At 43.9% G+C, this 17,266-nt stretch overlaps 1 protein-coding gene across 20 annotated transcripts in view; it reads right to left on the reverse strand.

The window, feature by feature from the left end:
• dock3 (dedicator of cytokinesis 3) overlaps nt 1-17,266 on the reverse strand; it is a 179,592-nt gene that overhangs the window by 75,878 nt on the left and 86,448 nt on the right. The window contains exon 1 of one of the 20 annotated variants that reach the window (XM_036530877.1): nt 7,161-7,591. The exons of the other annotated variants lie outside the window; for them this stretch is intronic. The gene's annotated coding sequence lies outside the window, so the exon portion shown is untranslated. Of the gene's footprint in view, nt 1-7,160; nt 7,592-17,266 lie in introns of those variants that run through there. 20 annotated transcript variants of the gene reach the window in all.

The raw sequence follows: 17,266 nt of genomic DNA on the forward strand, positions 1-17,266 counted from the left end.
CCCGCTTTTTGCCAAAGTTACAAAAAGACTTGCATGGGTTCATAATCGGGGCTTAATCAAGGCTAAAATCACAGAATGTGCATAAAGGAGTTTAGAACATGGGAGGTAGTGCTTGAAAGAGCCGCAAGTAAGAAAATGACCGGATGCAGATGGGGGAAGCGACATTCGAATCTCCTGTGGGGCTCTGCAACTCAACACTGCAATATGCCTAATCAGGCATCAATAAGAGCTGAATTATTCACTCCAAGCCTATCACTCAGCCACATGCCTCAATGTACTGCCAAAATGGTCGCTCAGTCTCTCTCTGCTCTAACACCATCTCCCACTCCCTTCTTCCGCCCTTTTCTTCCCAAAACACAGACATCTGGTCCTTAAACGCTAAGAAAAAAAAAACAGTCCCTTTCAATGAATCCCAGATGAGTGAAGGCTTCAGCATCTCTTTGGGAGGGTCTAGGAGGGTATCAGCTGCTTTAACCCCAGCAGGCTCATTCCTAAAGTTGCTATGCGACAGACGCTGCAGCTACACGGATGGGCTGCAGGCTCTGTGTGTCTGGAGCCAATACGGCTTCATCTTTACCACAGATACGAACCAGCGATTGAAATATGTTTTCTGTCAGGTGCCACGAAGTTAGGATGGGGCCTGCTGCACACAAGAACTACCGTGAGACGGGGGCTACGGTGCAATGGAAGGTGCAGAGGAGTAGTTGCTGAACATCCCTCAGCCTGGTTCAGGTACAGAAGTGCCTCCATCAATCACTGAATCCTGTCGTGTTAGAGCAGTCTTTATAGGAGAAACTCCTTTTTTTTTACCCCAGGGAGCCAAAGAAGACAGATCTGTGCGTTTCACTGTCTGTTCTGACACATTGCGCTGGCCCTGTTTCCAGTCCCCACGCAATCCATCCGTCTTAGAAACATCCGAGAGTTCAAAGTGTGCCAGCCTTCCGGGACCATGCCGCCTAAAAGGAGGCTTTACAGGCGTGCAGCTGAGATAGCTTCCTGTACACCCCAGTCAACAGGTTGTCACCCCCCCCCCCCCCCCCCCCCCATCCACCACATCCATAAACCGGGGTCACACGTTATAGGTAGAGGGGTCATAATTACCCCCATGCAAATTTCCACCCAGCAGAGCATGACTCACTGATTGCTTGCCATTGTCTCTGGCAGAGAAATCAAGCAAGCGTGACCAGCTCTGGGCTAAGAGCTGATTTCAATTTCCTGTAAGACGCTGTGCCGCGTTTATAGAAGGCACCGAATTCGCTGCCAAGGTGTGAGGGGCCTTTGAAAAAAAAAAAAAAAAAAGACACGCTGAATGTATTTAAACAAATCAGGCACTCAATTAGAAACAAAATCCTATCCGCTGCTTAAATGCCACAGTGCTCTGCCTAGTCGGATCTGTGCAACGCAGGCAGCAGGCTCTCAAGGGGGACGGCACGTTCCCTTCATCTTCCCCAGCTCTCTCCATGGTGGGGTAAACCCATCTGTTGTTTTCTTCTCACTCGCGCCGTTTCTTCATTGTAATCTTCACTAGCCCCGGTCACGGCGGACCCCTGACAATGGCGTTTTGACTTTCACCCACTTCTTGCCAGCTCCCTTGTGCCACTGTCACACACAGAACACGAGTGTTTTTCTCTGTGATACGAAGAGCCTCTAAAACTCTGCCCCACTCCCCCTCTATAGAGGATTTTATAATACCCATCAGGACATAGTTATGTGGGTTGTGCATTAACGTATTATATGAATGAAACAGTCTACTGAAGGTGATACCTTTTAGGCAACCAGAGACAGATTACATTAACTCCAAATGCAGACACTCACATGACAACTTCAAAGATTGGACAAAATGACCCAAGAAACTGAGGGAAAATATCGTAATCAGTCTGTATGACCAATGAAGCAAAATTATTTAAAGAGAATTTAAATCTATTGCGTTATACTCCAAAGTACCCAAAGTAGAAAGCAGACAAGCACATACTTCCTATGATCTCAGTGTATGGGAAGACTGAGAGACTTTTTCTCCTGCCCCTGTTTCACTGTTTGTTTGCTGTTTACTATAACATCTAATACAGACCATTGATATTTATCTCTAACCTTCCTTCTAGATGGGAGAGGTGCTGCACTTTCAAAGCAGGAACTCTCAACAGTGCCCTAAATATTGTGGTTTTCCTTTTTTTCGATGGACAACAGATGTAGGTGTAGAAGTGCATTTAGCCCAGACTGCAGTAGGATGCGTGGTTGCAAAGGCGTGGGGCGCAGGAGAGACGTGGCTCTGCTAGAGCAGAGCTCTTGCTGTGCTCCCCCCCACACCCCCCGCTACACCAGCAGCTGAGTGGGTGGATGGAAGCTGCACGTTTTACCATGGGCCATGTGATGTACATGTATAACATGCTCTTGACCAAGGAAGGAGGAATAGTATGAAGAGGATCTCGGCCCCTGTAAATGCTACACTGGGCTTGTATTAGTCAACGGCCCGGCACTGAGGGACGACAGCGTTGGATCTAGTGGTGATATGTGCGACACACTCAAAGAAAAAGACATCAAGGATCCCACAGCAAGTGTCAACACTTCCGCACAGTGTATGGTGCCATTCCATCACACAACCCTTTCAAGTCACTCTGAGCACGGTGCATTTTATGGCATCCATACATCCAAAGTAATCGAGGGGAGACAGACATAGCAATAAAGAAGACTTCGAGAAAGCCTGTTCTCATTATTGCCGTGTTTGTTCAGTCAAGTAAGAATACACATTATAGCTGCTAGATTAATTCCCATGGGATGGAAGGTAATGTGACATTTATGAGTGTCGATGTAGGGACAGCCTTACTGAACAGCCAGGCACACACAAAAAAGGTGAACGCAGACATGACGTTTGTAGGTTTTCTCAGAAGGTGAAGGTGCTTCACTCAAGATGTGTGCAATACGATGACTAGCATTACAAAGGAAATGTCAATGAAACAGTCATTTGAAACTGTTCTAAAATAAGTCAATATGCATTGCAGAAAAAAGAATTGACAGAGCAACGTATATGGTAGAAGCTATAATACATCATAGGTGAAGGAATTAGTGACAGTTTGCTATGTGCTCCTCTGCTTCTTTTTAAATCTATGTTTGTCTTGTCATGCACTTCATACTGCTCCCCAATACTCCCTTTTTGGGGATTGAAATGAATATGCTCTTTCTCAAACATATCAGCATTTGTACATTATTATTGTCACTTGAATGTTTATGCTTGCAGGTCTGGATACTATGCTAGCCTGCTCAGGTCACCTCTGGTGACAGATGTATTTTTAAATGGCCCTGTTCTATTTGTGCATCAGCCACACAGCAACAAATCCTATGACATATCACCCACTGTCAGCCAACTCATCTCTGAATCAACTATAACCCTTAACCTCCACTGCTTCTGAGAGTTGGGTCTGGGATTAACTGTCTCTCCGCTGTCAAAACCAGCAAACTGTCAACTGACAAAACGAAATGATGAAAATCAACTGAAGTGAAATGATGCATAGGAAAAAAAACAGACACTGAAACACACCCCCCCCCCCCCCCACACACACACACACACACACACAGACGCACACAGCCCCCCTTCGTTCTCCTGCTGGAGTGACTCACACCTTCACACCGCCTCCCTCTGCCTTCCGCAGCTCTGGCAGCAGAGTGGGCGACATGGGCACTGCCTCTCACCTGCGCAGTCCAGCTCATGCCTGCTATCTCGCAGGTTTCACTGCCCACGCCAGAGTTTCACCACAGCCTTTGCAGCCGGAGCCTGCAGTCCGGCAGACGCCAGGACGTCAGGAAGATCTGCACGGCTGAGGTCTCATTAATTTGTCTCCAGTCCAGAGGAGCACATTTTGTAAACCTTCCTGTGGACACCCCCCTCCACCCCCCGAGATTTTCTAGGTGCCTCACTTGGGGTGGCATGAACTTAAGGAAAACCACTCAGTCATCTGTCAATTTTACTTCATTTCAAGTGGTGCTTCAGAATGAATTTTGCCTGTCTGGCTTGCTGATAGAGACTGGATTCCTGAAATGTACTCTTGTCCTCTAACACCTTTCAAAGAAAAACAACTCACAGCTCTCTGTCCTCAGTATCAGAATCGGGCATGTTGTACAAAACTGCCTCTCAACAGAAGCATTTGTTGTTTCTGATAGGCCTAATTAATGCAGATCTGACGACAGGTAAAAGTTGCTGACTTTGCCTGTCCATCATTAAGTTCTGTCAGACCACTGCTTTTGAAGAACCACTGTAAATGACCCGTGTGTCATGGCAGCTCTAGGGCTCCTCTCCCAAACTTTGATCAGTGAAGACATTCATGCATATTTTAGCAAATTTTAGTTTCAGCATATAACACTAATAATTTAATTATTCATCAACACTTCAATGAATCACTGTAAAACTGTGTCAATTGGCATTGATCCTATACAAATGAACATGTTTTGGGCTTCCTGATGTTTAAACATAAACTCACAATTCCAAAAACACATTTTTGACACACTGGATTTATAAATCCCAGGAGATATCTGATTATAGGTTCAATGTACAGGCTATTACAGAAAGATATCTGTGGGTTCAAGTGAAAAGACCGTCCTGAATGATATACGAAAATCCTAAGTTTACCAAATGAAGACTCCCCCAGTCCCCGACCAATGCAATGTTTAAACTTAATCTTAACACACAACCGTGGTGCAGGTAGTCGATACATTTGGCTTGGAATAAACTCACATTACACGCATCATTCGCCAAATTCTTTACTCTGCATACACTCTTAGCTGTGCCCCATGGGGAAGCCACCATCACTGAACTTAAAATTTGCTGTTAGTAAATGGGTCAAAGTTTTTTTATTTAATCTGAGTATTTCATATGGCTTGGTGCTGTCATTCTTGGCACACTGTATTAGTCCTGTCAGAACACTGTTGGAGCACATCGAACTGTGTTCTGAAAGACAAAGTGCTGGCTGCAGGCCTACTAATTTATGCAGTTAGCATAATCCTGAATTTGCACAGACTACAAGTGCCTATTGATTTCACTTCTTGATGCCTCAATCACTCCTTCCTGTGTGGCATGTTTTTTGAACTGGCGGCCAAATCGTTTCCATTGGATGCTAGAATGCACTAGATGCCACATGAGGACAGGTAAAGGGTTAACAAATTGGTTAAAACTGGTGATTCTTTTCTGGGCTTGTTCCATCTGAGGCCCTTGTCTTGAGTGTTAGCTGAAGCCTACAGCCCAGGTTCACAACCAACCAGTCATTTGCTGACAATGAGCGGGACCCCACACTGGCAAAATAAGCTGGCAGAGGTAGAGAGGGTTTGGTTCACCAAGGCCTCCTTGTCTCACTGCTGTCTGGCACCACTATTAGTTATGAGGTGCCTTCATGTTGCTCAGGTGACATCGGTGGAGTGGCACCTATCCTCCCATTGGCACCCACTTCACTGTTGGGGCTTGGAGTGAGAAAATTAGCTACTGGCTTGAGTGCGAGTATAGCAGAGGATTGCATTCACCTCGCTCCTGTGTGCCTGCAGCGGTTCTGACAGTGACACAAGCCTAGTGTGCAATTAGCTATTCCAAAAAGGGTTATATAAAGAGGAAACATTTAAAAAGAAAATGGTGGTTTTTCTACCAGCAGTGATGGTCATATGGTAAACTGAAAACTCATTGTGCTTAAACTGACACCAGCATACCTCACACCTGTCCATGTGATCATCTGCCCTGTATTATCCTTTGCAACTCTTTCATGTTATTCCAACTCCTTTGCTTACAATATTACTCCAGCTCTGGAGGATCATTTTAAATCACTGAGGATTAAAGCTGACAGTGTGGGTCAGAGATTCAGTATTAGTGTAACTGTCTGTGTGACACAGGGAATGGTGCAGGGTATGGCAGCAATATTACATTAGATTGCACTAGTGTCATTTAGTAAATGCTCTTATCCAGAGGAATTTACATAGGTTACAATTTTTTACAGGTTATCCATGTATACATCTGGATATGTAATGATGCAATTGTGGGTTAAGTACCTTGCCCAAGTGTACAACAGCACTGCCACCAGCAAAGGAACTGAACCAGCAACCTTTTGGTTATAAACCCTGCTCTTTACCACTATGCTGCACCGCCAGTACAACTGCAGATGCCCTGCCTGAGTACGTGAGCGCAGCATGGCAGGGCAGTAGCGTTGGCTCGGCAGCACCCGCGTCCGTGAGAGCAGCATGAGATCCAGGCAGACTGCTGGCAGACTCACTGCCCCCAATCCTCGCCCGCCCTGGTCTGACCTTCCACCAGGCGCTGTGGGCACACGCTGCTGAGTGCCACGCTGCCCAAAATGAATGGAGCCTGAGCACGGGGGTGGCTGAGAGGTAGGTCAGCTCCTTCCACCTAACAGAAGGCCGAGGCACCGGGAAGACATATGATCAAAATAAAAAGGAATCATTACGATCCCAGACCGCTAAGCTTACAAACAGCCCCGCTTGTGTGTACATATATTTTATTGCTTTGTGGCTTTCACAACCTATACAGCTACACAGGAGCAATAGTAATTGAGTACATGATGGTGGTCAATCTAATCCAATAGCATTTCAAAGCCTCGTTTAAAAAAACAGCTTTGTGTCTGTTTTCTGTTTTCAAGTCAGTGCTAGCCAATGTGACATATTGTGCTACCAAAAAAAAAACAGAAGGCTGGACTTCACACTGGTTTAACTGCAATCTGTCACTTTGACTATCATGATGAAAAGCAAATGTGCTATACACTGGTACTTTATGTCCAGAGTCACAGCACTTTTCTAAGACTGCTTCTCTACAAATGAAGGCACAAATCACATAGCCTGGCAGTGTTTATTTTTCCAGCAGGACTAACTGATGCACTAACAGCAAATGGAAATCATAAAACAGAGCAGAGGCATTTCTCATTTCACAGAGTTACAAAAAAAAACAACATAAAATCCATGTCCACATAATCATCAGACATACATCAGAGAGCCCACCAGCAGGTCATGACCCTGACAATGTGGGGGCCTAGTCAACAAGTGAAACATCACAGTGCCCGTTTCAGCGATCGTCTCGTCAAAGGTGGACCTTCAGGCCCACAGAGGAAGATTACCCAAAACGTTCTAGCTCTCTGTCTCTGGCCGGAAAGTGCTCCACAGAAATAGCCTTGGGTACTTACGGACTCAGAACGATCTGCTTCCTCTCCCTCTGCTTGTATGCTCCAGCTGGATGCCTGTAAACATGAGCCTGCAACCTGATGTGAGGAAATAATAGCTTGTCAAATAGCTTTCGAATCCTCTTCCAATTCCATTGGTTTTCGTTCTTTCTCTCCCCCCCCCTCCCCAGACCACCTTCCAAGTCAGGGATTCCTCCAGTAATTTATAGTTTCTATACCATTACAATATGAAGCATACATTATGTAAAGCGCTCTCATTTAACAGTGGATCCCTTCTGTTTCAATTTTAAACAACACAAATTACATGCTGCTTCTCTCTATGTTTCTCTCTCTCCCTCTCTCTCTCTCTCCCTCCCTCTCTCTCTCCTCCTAAACTCCTTTTTCATTTTTTTCGCTTTCTATGTGCTGTAGTTACCTAACTACCATTGCATGAAGCTTTCACCAGCCCACACACACACTCCCTCCCTCGCTGTGTCAGCGGCAGAGCTGCAGAAAGCCAGAAGAAGATTCCATTGGTCGGAGGTAGTGCCAGTCACTCTATAGCTACACTTCGCCTCCCCTCCTCTCACCATGCTTTTCCCTGGCTTGGATGGGAAGAGGGAAATGGCACAAAACCAAATCGGCTCCTTTTTCCATGGCAGGAACCTCTATACTTTCTCCGGTCGTGTCTGTGAAACCTGAATGCCACATGGAATATGCTTTTGAAAAGAAAATCTCAGTATACATTTAAATTATTATATAAATGAATATAAACATGATCAACATGAGGTACTGTAACAAATCGTGCCAAAATCCAGCCCGTCACCACTCAGAGAGGCCAATGGACAGTGCCAGGGGAGAAGCAAAATTTTTCCAGTTAAACATGCAAGCCTTTTCAAGCGCCTGTTTAAAGTGGATCCTGCTTTACAAATGGAGAGAAGCCTAATGCTCTCTGGTGGCCATTTTACTGAGATAAATATTAACAGGGTACTCTGAGACTCCTCCGTCAAGTCACTCTTTTAAACTACCCAAAATTTTGTCAAGGTGCAGGAAGCTGTCCCCCACTTAAATGCAGATGGATCTTACACAGATCTCCATTCACCAGGTCCACTAAGAGTCTTTCCACAAAGTGGCGGATAAGCCAATGATCCAAGCTCCTCCAATCATGTCACCACATCCTAACATACTGAACTGCATCGGTTTATCATACACATGTTCTTCAATTCCTCACAGCACACATATTGACTTATATATATTTTCATGCCCTCCAGGTTCTCACATACTGACCTGCAGGAGTTTACTAAAACCACGCCTTCCATTTCCTCACATAATGAACTAAATTTGTTTTTTTTTTTTTTTGAACACTTTTTTGTTTTGCTTTTTTAAGCATAGTACATTTTCAAATGGGCAACGTTCTCCATCAACATCTCTTCGTCAACATAATTAAAGCTTGAATGAAGTCAACTGAAATTACAGCCCCACTACTTAGTACACTGATAGAATCTGTTCAAATTGAAAAAGGTAACACCCAACAGAGAATGTGACATCGGTACCAATAACCCTGTCTTCACCAATTTGGTCGAGTAAGTGCAGTCCAATTCACTAAACCTATCAGAAAAAGAAAGGCAAAAAGATCTTTGCTCCAAAACAAATGTCATTATCCTTGCAGAAACTTCCATGATGCCCTGCTGAAAACACACAATGGAGATGCCATTAAAATGATGACAGACGTATTAAAATAAATAGGACCGCTGGAAAACAAAAGAGCCAGGAAAGGTCTATCTGACACAGGGCACAAAGCACAGCACTTTACAGTAAATCTGATGGAATGAAAACAAATGTCAAACAAATTACAGTCCCCAGCTTTGATAATAATGGCACTTGAAGGGGAAAGTAAATTGCAACGCATTACAGCTGGTCTGGAGGGTGGCTCTTTGATGGACTAAAAATCAAATTAAGAGCAGACAATACGATCTCATTCCTGTACCAGATACAGTCGATGATGTCTATTTCCTGTCCTTAAACATACATCTGACTCCTATTTCTACACATGAATAACTGAAGCAGACACAAATCCAGATCAAGATAGTTCAGCTGAATGTAAAGGAGCAACGGACATGCAAGCAACAGGAAGAGAGCCGGTGAGAATACAGTGTTCTTGCAAGGGTCATAATGTGGTCTGAGGGTTGGGCTTTACTGAGGAGGCCGTCCATGCCGGTGCCTGTTGCACCAGCTTCCATGGAGACAGAGGAACATCCGCAGTACATGAGTCATTGCTACTGATTCACAAACTCACAAATGTCTGTACCCAATATATACAGCTTCCGTTTGGTTAGGTTCGTTTTGGTTCATCGTTTCATGTTTGTGCACAGTATGCGGTTGGCAATTGCACCAAGGAAATTAGCATGTGAACATACACATCACATCAGCGATGACCTCTAGGCAAGACATTTGCCAGGGCAAGAAAACCTTTAAACTTAGAAATGTGCTGAACCTGTTTGCAACTCCTTGTTTTTTGTGTGTTTTTTTTTTTTACTAACAATCTTGCCGCTTTTCATGGTATGGCAACATCAGATGATTCCCTTTGACTTAGCCATGTTTAATGTAAAAAACTAAATCAGCTCACTCGATGCAGCATAAGAGAGCACAGATCCTCTCACTTACAGGAAATACCTGTATTCATTTGTCTACATGGCCTTATTGTAACCACAGTTCTGCTCACAGACCTCAATTGTCACTTCAATGCAGCTAGCCATTGCGGCAATTGATACTTCTAAAGAAACCGGTGATGGGTGATTGAGAACTGTTCTTGCTAGGGAAGTTAATCTAATTGCCAGACATCCTGTATTTCACCACATGTACGTTAATTATTGTCTATCCTGATCAAAGCTCTGTATCAGTATAAAGAATGCTTTCACTGAGTGCTCGGGGTTCAATTTGACTCCGCTGAACCCAGAGTGCGTTTCACGTATTTCTGACAACCGCCATTCCTGTAAATAAAGAAGTCTTTTCCACGAAGATCGCAATTGCGCCTTTTTTTAAAGTAACTTTTTGTACTTCAAATGAAATATTTTAATTACAGCGAGGAGCCAGGAGATATATTCAATAAATGCGATTACAACAAAGAGACTGAGGTATTCTCAGAACTGATGATTGGAATGTCTTTCTTTACGTCTTTAATGTCTAACCATTTCAATCCACCGTACATCTTTCTTTCTTCTGTCTAATTACCTTTGACCTCCCACTATGTGGCATCTAGCATACCCATATTTCTTAAGTGAACACAACCAAGAATATAGATATTTTTTACATTTAATTTTTTACATTTTAAACTTTAACAATTTCAGTGAAACAAATTTTTTCGTTGAATTATTTAATATGAGGTGCACACAAATAAAACTTTCTCATTTTGATTTCCATTTTTCCCATCATTGCTTTCTTCAGAACATTTAAAAAATATTTAATGGTTTGATGTGTTCAATGTGTCTCTGCTGAGACTTTTGAGACAGATGGTATATTATGCTAATGTCAGCTTTTTATCACTCCTTTTAGAGTCAGTTTTGAACTATGTAAATGAATGGGGAAAAGCTGATGGATTAATTAACTTAATGAACCACATAAGGTACAAACAAAATTCCACTTTGAGGCATTAGTTTAAATCAAAAAAGAGGTAAAAACACAAGCCACATATCTTTTAACTATGTTTTAACTATGTGAGTGCATGACTATATTAGACACAAAGCAAAAAGGAACCTGTTACTATTGGGTATGCTGGCAAACTAGATTATCACAAGAAATGGCAAAAAAACTGATTCAGGAAAATTTGATGTTATAAATTCATCCTTCCTATTTCCTCTTCCACTATGACTGTGTCCCAGTGGTGCTCAATTGTGTCCTTTCTCAATTCCTACATCCTTGCATCCTCAGTGACCTAAGAATCAAATAACTTTTCACACCTTTAAGGATAATTCAAATTCTGTCATAGACATATGAAGGTAGCAAGACATGTCCTTGTTTATCTCCTTGGCATAGGATGCATCAATGTGTCCTCATGCAGAAGAGTTTTTCAAGGGTCTGTCCCTGTCAAACACATTGTAATTATATGCATGTTTATATTCCTAAAATGACATAAACAGTCACTACAGAATTTAAAAACTATGTATACAACATACAAGCAGACAGAGTGCAATGATAAATCACAGTACAAATAAATTATATTTTGACAGAAATTGCACACAGATTTTTTCAGTTTTTAAAGAGTTGGTGTGATATTTTAAATATACCTTGAAAACTCTATGACTCTACTGGCTGAAACATTTTGCTAGAAAAAATAGTTAACTAATTAACTACACATTCTTTTTAAAAAATCAGTTTTGAAGAGGGAAGGGATTCCTGCAAAAAAAAGTCATACATTATTGCTCAAGTTCAATGGCACAAGGATGTTCCATTTCCCTCACTGCATTAGTGGCCTCCTTATTTTCCCATCGCATCTCTTCCCCATCTCCTTGATAGGCGTCACTGAGGAATCGAGGAAGAGACACAAGTACACATCTCTAGAGTATTGGGACACACCCTATACCTTCCCCATAGGCCAACACCGCAATACATATAATATCATTTAGCATGCTATACCACTTGTTAACTGGCACACAAGGCTCCCATTACACTTGCTCGCTCCAGGGGGCGACATCACCATACTGGGTTCCTGGTCTGGACCCCATGAGATGAGAATTACCAAAAACAAGAAATGATCTAGGGTGGATAAACAGCAATGGGGGTGTCTGGGGGTGGCGGATATTACAAGCTTAAACATTATTAAAAGTGAAAGGTCATAAAAGTAATAAAAAGAAAATAAATGAGTCTGTCTGACAGTGTGTTACCCTACTGCGCATGAGCTGCTCGCTGGGGGAGCCCTGCCAGGTTGCAGCTATTCTAAATCACACTCCCAGTTATATGATCGCACATCATTCAATCACCTGTCATCTAAATTAATCACCAATGAATGTCCTCTGAAGAGGAGAGACACAGCTACATCTAAAAGTAACTTCAGGAAAAAAGCCGCCTTTGTTATTGAAGCCTTACTTATTGTGCTGCCGGCTAATGACTGACATCAAATGTAAACTGGCTGGACGGTTTACAATGTAACAGAAACTGCACTGAGTTTTGATGTCAAGAGTGGATCTTGCATTTCAAAGGGACTCCTGATGGTAAGAGCAACAGCAACATTACATCATGCTTGGCCGGTTGTGCTTATATTTGCTTTCTGGCTTACTTACTGCTCACCTTGTTTACGACTCTGTGGAACAGAAGTTGCAACTGGCACTCACATCAAGGGGGCTTAGACACTGGTGACCAGGAGTGGGGGCGGGCCTCAGGAAGTGATGTAAAAGGCAGCCATGTCAGAGACCTGGCAGGCGGGGGGCAGCTCCTCGACTGGGCTCACGCCAGTACCTCATTGTTACCATTCATTACAGCACCACCAGTTGCTTAGCAACCTTAAAAATCAGCGCAGAGAAATGCAAGAGAACATTCAACCCCCAGTAAAGCAACAGCAAAAATACCCTTTTTTTTCCTTTTCTTTCATTTTGTTTGGTTTTGCTTGTCTGCTTTTTCGGATGATTTTGGATGTTCCAGACCATTTCACACGGAAGGTTCAATTTAAGCAGATCAGCCCCGAATGACTGCTGACACCTGGGACACGGCTGGCTCTGCTAGCCTCCTCACCACATACAGCACCAGATCCCACACAGCTGCAGGGAGCAAAGCTCAATGCAGTGTAATGAAAGATTAACACAGACATTCTGGTGTTGTCAAATTGCACAAAATCAGGTTACCTGACCTATAGACTCAATTTTTAACCAAATAAAAGGTTAACCAAACTGTGCATTTTTTAATCCATCCACATCCTGCTAATAAAGACAAATATAGTGTTTAAGGTATGTAAAGTTATGCATTTATCACCTTAAAACTGTCCACAAAATGACTTTCATTTTGAAGTCCACAAACAAGTTGGGGGCTGCTTTTTTTGAAGCAATTTGTTACCAGAGCAAACTGGAGCAGAATGGCAAAGTGGAGTGTGTAGGAGGCTTTTCCCATCCTCACAGATCCACACAATCATCTGTGTGAAGAGTATGCAAAGCAGGAGTCAACGAGACATTCTCAAAACAACACTCCAAGAGGACAGGGAGTGTGTGTGTGAGAGTTTATGTATATATGCTTGTGTGTGTACGGATGTGTGTATGTTACGTGTGTATGCCCGCCTACAGGTCCGTGTGTGTGTGTGTGTGTGTGTGTGTGCGTGTGCGTGTGCACATATGTTGTGTGTATGCCCGCCTACAGGTCCGTATGTGTGTGTGTGCGTGTGTGCATGTGTGTGTGTGTGTGTGTGTGCGTGTGCACGTATGTTGTGTGTGTGCGTGCCTACAGGTATGTGTGTGTATGTGTTTGTGTGTGTGTGTAACTGTAACCGTGGGTGGAATTCTCCCTTCTGTCAGTGGGACTCAAACCTGGATCTAATACAAAGCAGATCTGCACACAGCCAGGGTGGATAAAATAAAAAAACACTCTAATATGAAAATGAAGACAGTATTTTAGTTAGAGATCAATGCTCTCTGTAAAGGGAAGGACTCAATTTCACTTTAACAGCAGGATATTTATGGAGCAAATAAAGAGCCAAAGCCAATGGCTGGGAATGACATGTCCTGATTTGGCAGGGAAAATCACTGGGGGATGCTACAGCTGAAATAGTCAAAGGGCAATGAGACAGCCTACAGTATACAACCATATGCCACAGATACAAACAAGCTGTGGCCAAGGTGGAGCTCCTCAGCCTAAACTGCAGAGAGGTGATACATAGGATATTAAGCAACCTCCCCTTGCAGTAAAGCCTGTGAAAGGATTTTTGTCTCCTTTTTCTAACTAGAGCCAGAGACTCCCCGCTGTGGCCGACTGTGAGATCTGTTTAGTCAGAGTGGGCATTATCGTGTGAGAGAGCGTGTGGGAGAGAGAGAGAGAGAGAGAGAGAGAGAGAGGAGGCTGCGAGAGCGCAGAAACGCGGAACAGTGCGGCCGTTGCTTCAGGCACACGTTTCAGCCCTCCCTAATATCTTGACACCTCGCGATGCCAGGCCGGACAGCAGCCTAATCACGGAGGGCCAGTTCAGGTGGCTCGCGTCCCTTCCGATTTCCCGCTCGTCTGTCGTTTCTGCACGAGTGCGCGCCCCGGCGGGGCGATCCCGGGGCCCGGGCCTGCATCCCCGCTCCTGCCGCCACCGCCGCCTGAGCGGATGCTGGGGGGGGGGAAGCACGTTGTCTTGGTAACGGAGCCCGAGCATGTGCACCGGCGGGGCTGTTACTGCGGTAAGCACAGCCCACTGTCACTATGCGTCACATTCGCCAGCGGAGAGAGGGACTCTGCTTCTAATTAGGACAGACCAGGCATGCCCAGTTAAGCAAAGATCCATGCCATTAATGGGCATACAAATTTCATTCTGACGGCAATTATTACCATTTTCCTCGGCTCACGTCAGCTGGTGACACAGCACATACAGGAAAAAAAATAAAGCCGTTCGCTTTGAATGCTCTCACTCTCAGTTATTGCCACTGTTTCTCTTTCATCGAGATGCATAACTTCCCCTTGCTGTTGAGTTTTCAGTCTCCATCTGACAAAGTGACAATTTAGACACAACAGTAATAGTGCAATTCTTCCATCCTCTGAATATCAATGTGTCATAACTTACATAAACAAACAAACAAACACACACACACACAAAAACCATCTCGTTTCCTCCCAACTTTTTAGTTTATCTTCTCTGGAAATAATTAACCTTGGAATATGTCACTCAGTCCTTTGAATGGCACTTGTTCTACCACCAACTAAAGAAACTGGCCCCTGGTAAATCTGACCTGACATTCTGTACCGATTGTGTAATATCATCTGCACCTATGCACGGATCTAGCCCTTCGCTGCACCATAACCTCCCTCCCACAAAGCTGCAGCAATGTCGTGTGAATGGTGAAAGTCTGTCTTTAAAACAGGCCTGCTCTGAATTCTCAGCATTGTTTGCAGAGCGGATGCCTGCTGCTCTCCCATCAGAGTGATCATCTCAAGACTTAACTTTCCATTGGATTACAAAGTGAGGAGGAAGAGCTCAGATCTCGGTAGAGAAATAAAAAAAAAACCCCATCAGGAGAAAGTGACACCCACCACATTGGATTGCGTACAAGTGCTAACCCAATAAGTGACACAAATTTCAAGGCAATCACTTCAATTCTCTAAGAGCATTATTGCAGTATGTAAGTATTTACAATGCAGATTTCCCAGCCCAAAACATGTGTAAGAAGGGATTTACGATATAAATTATTCATAGGGCAGAATATTAATACATGGTGCCGCACTGGCTTCCTTTTTCCCCAGTGTTACATTCTGAGGATTGTGTATTGAGGGTAAATGTGTAATGTAAGAGTTAGCTGCTGGCTTTGGTCTACAGAGATGCTTCTCTGGGATAAGGGAGGCTTCACACCACAGCTGAATCGACTCAGCTTTTCTTTGTAAATCCACTGGGACGAGAGCTCTGAGTGAACACTATTTGGCGCCCCATGGATGACCTTTACCCCCCTCCCCCCTTCTTTCCTGTGGCCTGTGAACGAGGTGTGGACACCAGGCAGAGATGGTCACGTGAGAGGTTATTGGTGTGTGTGTGTGTGTGTGTGTGTGTGTGTGTGTGTGTGTTTCTCCTGAGCCAGCTCCACAGGCTGGAATCCTAGGCTGGGGCTCTGTGCCTCTCACATTGCAGTCTTCAGCACCTACGTCTCTCCCCCACTCAGGAACATAAAGCACATCACACCCCTTCATCGAGACTGTGTAGACACATGATGTACTGTACTCAGCTTCCCACATATGGTATTATCCACCTTAATTACCTTTCTACAACTAACCCTGCGGTTGTGCTTTTTTTTTTTTTTTTTATAAATACACAAATACAAGCCTGTGTTTCAACATACATTGTTAAAGACAGCGGTTTTAATGTATGCTCAGTCCCAATTGATCCTCGGTTGTTGTGTAGCTACAGGGGGGTGAGTACCACCCGGAGCTGTCATTTTAGAGCAGAGCCTGAAACACCAGTGGATGCCTCAGGGCTGTGCCTGCCTTAACAGAGCGCCAGTGCACAGCGTGCGTGTCCCAGGATTAGCTGTGGGATTACGTCCCCACCGAACCTCCTCTGATTGCTAGGATGGATCAGGGCTAGCGGGACAGGGCCACTGAAGCCCACAGTGCAGGGGCAGGCTTGCTTATGCGTAGCCTCTTTGTTCTACCAACTGGATGCCATCTGTGCTCCAGCAATCAGCGCCACTGCACACGGGGAATAATCGGTTCTGAAGACAGTTCAGCAAAGTGCAATCCTTCCCTAATGCATACACTATCATGTCCAAACTGAGCAGTGTAGTGTTTTATGTATTCTTAGTAGTATTATTCACTTTCTTGGAAAATACTCTTATAATGGGAGACTTACAAACCTCACAATGTCCATATTATCCGTTTATACAGTTGGATATGAATTGTAAGACATCTGGATTAATCATGTTGTTCAGGTACAAGCTGCTTACCCATGAGTCAAACCTGTAAACATCTTGTTACAAATCCACCCTCAGAGTAATGATACTTTTTAATGTATACATGTACGACTATCTCACCATAGCATAAACACAAACAATACCATTTTGTTTGATGGTACACATTAAACTGAGGATGGAGGACACAGCCAATGCTGCTAACAAGATGTTCTGCTGACGTTGAGATTACATCACATTACATTACAAATAAATGAATGTAATTTAATGAGGTACAGTGGCTGTTTGAGAATTTTTGTCTCAGGGCTATCTGAAAACAACTGCGTGATTTATATGCTTGCATAGCTCAATAAGTCCAACATATTCCATATCACATCACTGACACACTGATGTCACTGGGCCACTGACGACAGCCCCTGATTTTTAGTGATGTTGCAGCAGAAACAGGGGACATTTACACCTACTCCTGACTGCTAGTGATGCAAGAAGTGGTGGAGCGGAATGAAATTGGTTTTCACACATTCTGTCCTGTGTCTGCTGAGGTCTGTCCCAGGGGCAACA

The sequence above is a fragment of the Megalops cyprinoides genome, chromosome 6, assembly GCF_013368585.1.
Source record: "Megalops cyprinoides isolate fMegCyp1 chromosome 6, fMegCyp1.pri, whole genome shotgun sequence".
Lineage (NCBI taxonomy): Eukaryota > Metazoa > Chordata > Actinopteri > Elopiformes > Megalopidae > Megalops > Megalops cyprinoides.